General features: G+C 35.6%; 1 long non-coding RNA gene across 1 annotated transcript; it reads right to left on the reverse strand.

Annotated features, from left to right (window-relative positions):
- Window positions 1-1,545: 1,545 nt before the first annotated feature.
- Window positions 1,546-7,007, reverse strand: LOC134739377 (uncharacterized). Its single transcript, XR_010125972.1, has 3 exons — window positions 6,786-7,007; window positions 6,153-6,289; window positions 1,546-1,698 (listed from the first exon to the last, which is right to left on the reverse strand). It is a non-coding gene; the product is annotated as an uncharacterized LOC134739377 (long non-coding RNA).
- Window positions 7,008-9,868: the final 2,861 nt, after the last annotated feature.

Below are 9,868 nucleotides of genomic sequence, written 5' to 3' on the forward strand. Positions count from 1 at the left end.
TTAATAGCAAGATCTTCCTCTATGACTAGATCTATCTCAGTAAATAAAATACGCTGGGCGCAGAGGCTCACGCCTGTAATCCCAGCACTTTGGGAGGCTGAGGCGGGCAGATCATGAGGTCAGGAGATCGAGACCATCCTGGCTAGCATGGTGAAACCCCGTCCCTACTAAAAATACAAAAACATTAGCCCGGCGTGGTGGCAGGTGCCTGTAGTGTAGTCCCAGCTACTCGGGAGGCTGAGGCAGGAGAATGGCGTGAACCTGGGTGGTGGAATTTGCAGTGAGCCGAGATCGTTCCACTGTACTCCAGCCTGGGTGATAGAGCGAGACTCTGTCTCAAAAAAATAAATAAATAAATAAATAAAATATTACCTGCATATATGTTCACAAAGTAATGTGGGCACTGGCTCACTCACTCATTTACCAACCTTATGCCAAATTCCTCAAATGTCAAAAGACACAGCAAATGTTTAATCAAAGTTTTAATCACAGTTACATCTCTATGAAATATCATAAGTCACTTTGTGTAATTTTTCATATTTTTTTAAAGTTTTAGAGGTAGAAAAATGCCATGTAACTTTCCCTCATGGATTAAAATATATTAATGTCAATATTTTCTAAAAGAAACACTCTGCCACCTTAATTAGGGTATTTAAGTACTACTTATTTGTTCAGTGAAGATTGATTTTTCTCACACTGGCTCTTATTGTGTTTGGATATATTTACACAAACAAAAACAGCTGACTCACATGAGTTGTGATGATATTCATATAATATTTAAAATGTTTAACTTTTCAAAATATGAAAATAGTTTATTCCTGTTTAACTTTTTAAAACTACATAGTCCTCCTAAAATATTTTTTAAGATGAAGAAAATAAAAAATCACTCATCACACTGAAAGATAACCACAATTAACATTTTTAAAACTTACTTCCAGATATTTCAGAGATACACAAATCATTTGCAATATACTTTTGTAACTTTGTTTTCACTCAGAAGTATTTATACTTACATTTCCATATTAACGAATACAGATATGTAGTAGCCTTTTTTCTTTCATTAAAACAAGTTTGTAGCTTTTGGTTTATTTTCTACTACAAATGTAGTGTTTTAATGCTATCTCTCCATTCAAAGCATTCTATTATTGGGCAATACAAGGTTCATTTTTGGTTAGTTTTAGTTTTACCTTTGTTATCAATTCTTGGTCCCATCTATTCTTCTTATATACACAATACATTTGCCATATGTCCTTGGATATATATTATAATGTACCCTTATAAATTATATAATGTTAGCTTGTAGGCACATGTGTTAATTTATTGTATTAGCAAAGAGCAATGTACACCACCACAAAGTACACTAACAAATTGAACGAAGCAAGCCACACAGGAATACATTATTATTCATAATCTCCATTCCCCAATGTTTTTCCTTTGGCCCATTTTGACTGCAGACACTGTCTTGAACATGTTTTGCACGGTTTTACCCCATCATTGCACAAAAGAAGCAAACACAAGACAATGAGTCGCAGGAGTTTTTCTCTGGCACTTCCACATTTTGTTCAAAACCTGAATAAATTGTTTCTCCATCTGCAACTTATGAAGATGTTTCTCTGTCCTTGTCTCTTTAACTCATCCTCTCCTCTTCTTCAAAATTCTTTCCACCAAACAATATTCTTCTTAGTTCAGTGTAAGAACCTATATTTTACAATAGTGCTTTTTAAAATGTATTGATTATAAATTTAACATTTTTAAAATGGTGCCATGTGTTTATTAGAATTATTATTATCTATGTTAGAGTTCTTTTTATAAAATTGTAAAGCTTTGGAGTGAGCTGTCTCAATCTCATTTCTCTCATGAGCCCTGTTATTATTATTTCATAAGTTTTCAGTTGTATTATTTATTTCAGGAGCTCATATATTGTATTTCCCTATGAATGGGCTGCTATTTTACTGCCAATCTATATTTGTGCACATGTAACTTATTGACTTGTGGTATTTATCGGAGTGAAATTGCTGGATAATAGGTTATATGAATAGTTTAATTTAACTATGCACTGAAAGATTTATTTTCAGAATGGGTGTAATTGTTCCGATTTCCACCAATGTTTCCCCCATATGATGGTTTTATAAGCTAAATAATATTCGATCTTATGGAAGGAGGTACCATACTTTATTTCACTATTCCTCTATTTTTGGGCCTTTGTGTTATTTCCACATTTTGATATATTATATTAAAACTCATAGATATACATATGATATGGTTTGCCTTTGTCCCCACCCAAATCTCATCTTGAATTCCCACATGTTGTGGAAGGGGCCCAGTGGGAGGTGATTAAATCATGGGGCCTGGTCTTTCCCACACTGTTCTCGTGAAAGTGAATAAGACTCATGAGATCTGATGGTTTTAAAAAGGGGAGTTCCCCTGCACAAGCTCTCTTCTCTTGAGTGCCACCATGTAAGATGTAACTTTCACCTTCCACCATAATTGTGAGGTCTCCCCACCCACGTGGAACTGTAAGTCCAATAAACCTCTTCCCTTTGTAAATTGCCCAGTCTCAGGTATGTCTTTCTCAGCAGCGTGAAAACTGACTATTACTACATCCTTCTCTTTTTAAATCTTTGTCCAGCTTTTTGACTATTTTTAAAAGATAACTTCCTAAAAGTGTAGAAATAGTGGATGAGAAAATAACAAATGTATAACGTTTTCAATGCATATTGCCAAATTGCTTTCTAGAAAGCTTCTGCTAATTACATTGCCCATTGGAAATTCCTCACGTGTAAATTCACAAACTATTTATTAAATACCCACCATTTTCTATGTACCCTTTCGGGCCATTAGAGATTCAACAAAGAGTGAATTACCATTCTTTGGGGGAGTCTTGTGGGGGTGGGAAGCTAAAGAGGGATAGAATCTCAGTGGGAATTGACTTCAGGGCCAAGCAACATTGAGATGGACTGGTGGAAATATTTTTAGAAAGACAAGTGCCAAACGTTGAATTCTCTATTCACATTTCTCATACTAGGGTTCTCCATCTCTACTTTCAGTAGTCTTTTACACATGCAAATGTTGTGTGAGTTGACTTTATAAAAACTGAAAAATGAAATTTTATTCTACTTCAAGATTGACACAGTTTAATAGAAGGACAAATGCAGTAGTATGGAAAAACGGACCCTAAAACTGAACTACTTCAGTGGGCGCACAAACTCAAACATGGATACAATGAAAACATTTCAAAGATATCTTTGGAATGTGATTGCTGCAATGTATGGAATGGGAGTTCAGAACACCCTTACTTGAGTATTAAGGGACAGGGTGATTACATTAGCTGGCATCTGGGCAATATTTGTACACTCCATGACTCCCTAAGATCCAGGCCCTAGGGAGTGCATTATCTATCCTATCCAAAATGGAATGCCTTGTCCATCCTGTCTAAAACTGACCACATCTGCAGAGACCAGTTTTGGCTGCAATTAAGATATCAGATAAGAAAGCCTCTGCTCACACATTCTTTCCTACAATACTGCATGCTGGGATAACCTATTGTTTCTGATAAAGCACAGTCTCATTTCATATCAGTCACATCGTTCTACCACTCAATACCTACATTTATATTTCTACGAACTCAAAAGGAAAAAGTTATGTTACAAAATCTGCTGTGAAATAAGACCCATTTTGTTGATGGGCTTAGCAACCTTACATAAATTGAGTGATTGCTCTGAGAAAATATGCGGCATGTAAACCTACCAGCAATGTTATCAATTTGTTCTTCTCTGATAGATCAAGGGCAGAATGTCGGTAGTCCGTCTTTGGGAGTCACAAAATTTATAGATGGGGAAGATTACTTGATGCAGGAGCCTTATCTGGAGATGCAGATTGTTACCAGCAGCAAGGAAATGACTGTTATACTTGCAAACGAGGGGCTTTATTATACACTTTACTGGGTCACTGTAAACATTTCTGGGGTGTCTTTGACTAAGGCATATCTTTGCCCCTGCATCCTTTTGAAAATATTTATGAGGTACAAAAGTAGAAATCAGCTTTGACACTAATACCAGTCTTGACTGTCTTCCAAGTGCAAAGTTGATTTATCTTTCTGGGAGAGGACCATGAGAAAGAAACTGATATTGCTATTAGGTCACCTCCTCCAGCCACTGGGGACAGCTCATTGTAATATGCTTATTTGTTTTTCATCTTATCTTTGTAGACTTTGTAAAGAATAATGTTTCCACAACCTCCTAAGGAGAATTCATGTAAATGTATATAAGGAAAGGTCTTTGGTAGCCTCCCTCCCTTTTATTAACTGTCATACAAAATTTTTTTATTCTCTGCTAAACCCTGTAATCTCCATCTAAGTCTGTAGATTTCCCTTTTTTCAGACATTAAATTCCTTCTAAGAAAAATTAAGCAAAAAATACACAGCAAATTAATGCCTATCACCAGGCCTTGAGGATGTATAATACTTAAAATAGAGAATATTACTCTTTCTTTCCTTCATTAATAACCCTCTTTGATGTAAAATGGAAAAAAAGGATTTTTTTCCTTCCAAAAGTCATGATTTTTCTCTATTTGATAAACATATTCTAGAAGCCAGACTTTTAAACTTTTTAATATTTTTAATAATTACAATCTAAAATCCCTATTCATCTCTTTCTAGACCACATCCTTAATTCTAGATACTGGAAAGACCCAGAAGGAATAGAGAATAATGAACTATTTCTATCAAGTAGCACTAACTTACAAAGACTTGAAAAACTTTGATAGTCTGAGATAAGGGTGCCTGGGACTTAAAGAAAGAGAGCCATTTATTCATTCAACAAACATTTATGAAGGGCTGATTATATGTCAAGCATTGCACTGGGTGCCAGAGATAGAAAAATAAACAAGACATATTTAAGCCATAAAATAATGTGTACTCTAACGGTGTTAATAGTTGCTGCGTATGCAGCATTTGGCACGAAAGAGGGAGGTTTCAGTTTTTTCTTGGAGTTTGGGAATCAGGAAAGCCTACCTAAAACTTTCCAAAATTGAGATTGAAAGATAGGTAAATCTTTGTCAAGGACACAAGACAAAGAGAGGAAAAGTAGAAGAGGAAAAAAGAAGCTCTCATCCCTTAGGGACCACAGCACACAGGAGGGTAGCTAAATAAATGTTCACTGAACAATTACCTAAACATCATGCACATGTCCTTACACATCAGTATTCTCTGCTTTCAGAATTTAAGTTTGAACCCTTAATTCAACAAGGGTGTTTTTTGCTGTTGTTTTTAAGGACCATAAAAAAGGAAATACTTGATGGCTGCTTTTTGGTAAAGAGAAGTAAAAGAGAAGGAGGAGCCAAGGGTTATATTTTGATTTTTTACAAATTGCAAGACTTTGACCTCCTTCCTCACTGCCGATTAGATAATGGGAAAAACACTGAGCCACTTTCTATCAGAGGCAAAAAACAGTCACTGTTGCCCGTTGTCTGGGCTGAGGTTCCTCTCTAAGTCTGGTGCACTGTATTGTTCTTTATTTGTTTAACCTAACAGGAATGAAGAACATGCGCACTCTTTTCCTGATGGAAATTGTGCCTCTCAACTTTGCTATAACTCTACCTGCATTTCAGCAGAGAAAAAGAAAAAACACCATTAAACAGGAGCTATTTTCTTCCGTGAGATAATCAGAGCCTTCTACCCTTTCACTTCCCAAAACAATCAGCCAAAGCAAAAAAAAAAAAAAATCAGCGTCTCCGTATTCCCCCTGGGTTCTGAGGAGAGTTCTTCCTCTGACTGATGGGGTATTTGGGCTTTTGCAATGTTACAACAAAGAAAGGGAATCACAAAGGTAGTAAGTAGGAAAAGGAGAAGAATTAGCCAAAATTGTTGTTTTACGTGATAAATGGTCAGAGAAGGCTGGGAAAATGAAGAGGAGAGAAAAGCCACAGGGAGGGGATGGGGACAGATAACAGAGAATGCAGGAAGTAAGAATCTGACGGAGGCGGTAGAGGAGCTGCAGGACATAATGGAAGTAGCCAGGTCTTAAAAGTTTAAGAAACTGTGCTGCCCTCTATGTATTTAGTGCCCCTTCACAGCTCTCATGAAATACTAGTAAATAGTTTGAATCATTTTAAATGTACCTTGATTTTTCAGGACTGTATTTCTTTTATCATACCTGTGCTCCAGTATTGGACCGTATAGCTCCAGTTTCACAAGCTTTATGTCTTGACATGGTCAGCCATAATATTAATCCTGCTCTGTCCAACACAGTAGCCACCAACCATGTGTGGCTATTCCATGCTTGAAGTGTGGCTGGTGTGAATGGAGATGAATTTCAAGTACGGCATAGACACAGAATTTTGAAGACAGTAACAAAAAAAAGGAATCAAAATATTATGTTAATAATTTGTATATGAAGTACGTGTTGAAATGATACTATGTCGGCTATATTGGGTTAAATAAAATATATTATTAATATTAAAGTCATCTGTTTATTTATTTATTTTTTAGTGTGGCTGCTAAAAAAGTCCAAGTTACATATGTGGCTTGCACTTGTGGCTTGAATTATATGAATTATATTTCTATTAGATAGTGGTATACTAATTTATAATGGAAACAAACCATAAACCATGACTGCACATCCTGTGTGAGAAGGACATTGTATTAGTTAGGATTCTCTAGAGGGATGGAACTAATAGGATATATATACATATGATATTTTCATATATAGACATATAATCATATATGATTTTATATGTATATGATTATATATATATGAAGGGAAGTTTATTAAAGATAATTGACTCACACAATCACAAGATGAAGTCCCACAATAGGCTGCTTGCAAGCTGAGGAGCAAGGAAGCCAGTCTGAAAAGTAGGGAAGCCGACAGTGCAGCCTTCAGTCTGTGGCCGAAGGCCCGAGAGCCCCTGGCAAATCACTGGTGTAAGTCCAACAGTCCAAAAGCTGAAGAATTTGGAGTCCGATGTTCAAGGGCAGGAAACATCCAGCTGGGGAGAAAGATGTAGGCTGGGAGGGTAAGCCAGTCTAGTCTTTGCACATTCTTCTGCCTGCTTTTATTCTGGCCATGCTAGCAGCTGATTAGATTGTGCCCACCCAGATGGAGGGTGAGTCTGCCTTTCCCAGTCCACTGACACAAATGTTAATCTCCTTTGGCAACACCCTCACAGACACACCCAGGGTCAATACTTTATATCCTTCAATCCAATCAAGTTGACACTTAATATTAACTATCACAGACTCTGTATGAGATTTTCTGTAGGATATGAAGCATTATAACATAGAAGTTGAGTTCATGAGATCTGGAGTACATACTTCTGTGTTTACCCCTAACCCCAGTATACATGAGTATGTGATCTCGGGTAAAACATTCAATGTCTTTGGGCCTCTTTTTTGTAATCTCAAAAGTAGTATTGATAATAATACCTTTTTCACAGGATGGTTAATACAGATAAAACATTTAGAACAGTGTTTTACATGACTGGCACATAATCAGAATTCAATAAATATTAGCTTTCATTATTAATACTATTAAGGAGGGAAGGCTACGAAAATGTATGGTGTGCCCTTCTGGATTTTATTTATGTCTTTATAGCTTCATGAGGGCAGGGACTATTTTTGTTTTGTTCTCTTCTTTACATGTAATAGATAATACAATGTGTAGTAGGAACATATTTAATAAATGTTGAATAAATGAGTAATGAGCAAAAAATTAATGGACAGTACAAATAAACCCACTTTAGAGAAGGGATAATTGAGGTTTATGAAATTTCAGAGGCTAAAAATGTTGAATGAAGTCACACATAATTCATAGATGTTAGAACCAACATTTAAATCCAAATTTACGTGAACATACACAATCTATGAATCCAAGGAACATTCTGTCAAGTTAGAGAAATAAAATCTATTTTAAATAAATAAAGAACAACAGTAATACTACCAGGCCATAAAGGATGTTATTTAAATAACCTGATCAATGCTTACTAAGGAAGTTGAATGTAGGAAGACTTCACATCTAGCACGGGTGGGCAGGAAAAGCTCGGAAGAGATGGGATGGAAGCCAGACCCCTTGAGAAGCCTTGAGCTTGATTTGGTGGGTGCTTGTTTTGAGGAAAGGGATCACTCCTTGCAAATAAAACAGACTGAGCACAAATGTGGAGGTTGGAATCACTAAGGAAGGATTTGAAGCTCTGAAATGGCTCTCTTTTCCTGGAGAAGAGAGTACATGTAAATGTATTAAATAAGATTTAGGCAGAAACAGACTTGGGGTTAGATCTTAGACTTTGAATGAAGGCCAGACTAAGGAGTTAGTGTATCAAGCAAATAATGGGATATTACTATTTTCTTCTTTTGAGTATAGTCAAGACATAATAGTAGCAATGTACAGGAAGAAGTAGGAGAAAAGGGATATCGGAGGTGGGGAAATAATCTAAAAGATGAAAAATCCAGCCATGAGGTAGTAAAGGTAAGCACTAGGGATTCAGAAATAGGAATGGAAAGAAGGGGAGCAATTTCAGAGATGCTGAGGACAGTGTTCTAGCTTCAAGGATTTAATCTGAATGATTAGTCACTAAAAGTAAAATATGTGACCCAATTAAAGGACAATTAAGTCTCAAAACATGTGTTGTAAGTAGAATGGGATTTCAATTCCTTTTATTCTTCTAGTTTTTTTAATGTATTTATTCTTTTTTTCTCCTATCTTACATATAGCCCACAACTGGTTTGTCACAAGGTAGCCATATTACTCAAAAACGCCTAATGAATTGAATTCCTCCCTTTATTCCTATGTTTTACCACAAGCTTTTCTGTTATTTTATATAATTGTTTTTATTACTGGAGTTAATTTAAGAGCTCCTGTGGCGGCTAACAGTATTCATTCACAATTCTTTTCTTCTCTCTCCTTCCTGTCTTGGCTTCCTGTGGGTAGAATATACCATCTCTCCTCCTCCAGCCCAGAAATCTCTACCCTGACGTCTAATATCTAATTTGTGTTTTAAAAGATGTCCAGCTGCTACTAAAATTGCTCACAATTAAGAAATTTTAATAAAAAGAATTCACATTTTAGGTCTCAACTTAGCAAATATATTGTGAAACCTGCTTGAACTTTCCAAAGCTGTTTTTTCATCTAATTTTACAGTTAATCTTTTTAGAATTTAATACTATAAGTTGTCTATTTTTGACAATTTATAATATTGTCTTTGTCTCTTCTAGCTGCTATAACAAAAGACCTGAGACTGGGTAATTTATAAAGAACGGAAACTATTGGCTCACAGTTCTGAAGGCTGGGAAATCCAGGATTGATGGGCCAGCATCTGTCAAGGAACTTCCTGCTGAGTCTTCCTTTGGAGGAAGGCAGAAGAAAAAGGGCAAGAGGGGGTGAATTCATTCCTACAATAATGGCATTAGCCCATTCATTAGAATGAAACCTTTATGATCTAAACACCTCTTAAAGGCCCCATCTCCCAATACTGTAAAAATGGCAATTAAATTTCAACATAAGTTTTGAAAGGGACAAACATTCAAACCATAGCAGTCTCTCTCATTGGTCTGCAACCTTTTGAGGACAATGACCATGCCTTAAATATCTTTTTAGACCCAATATCTGTAACAATATTTAGTACTTTTAGCAAACTAAAATATAAATATATCTTTATTTTTAAATAACATAGAAGTATATTTTTATATTTTTATATTCACTTAATAAACAGAAACAATAAATGGTTAAAACTGAGATTTCTTTTTCAATACTTTTTTGCTATACTAGGTCCACATATGTATTCTAAAATTTCCACATAATTTTACAAATATTTTTTAAAATTTCTGTCAAAAATTTTTAAAAGCCTGTTGAAATTTGATAAAGATTGGATTAAA

Source organism: Pongo pygmaeus, chromosome 3, assembly GCF_028885625.2.
Source record: "Pongo pygmaeus isolate AG05252 chromosome 3, NHGRI_mPonPyg2-v2.0_pri, whole genome shotgun sequence".
NCBI lineage: Eukaryota > Metazoa > Chordata > Mammalia > Primates > Hominidae > Pongo > Pongo pygmaeus.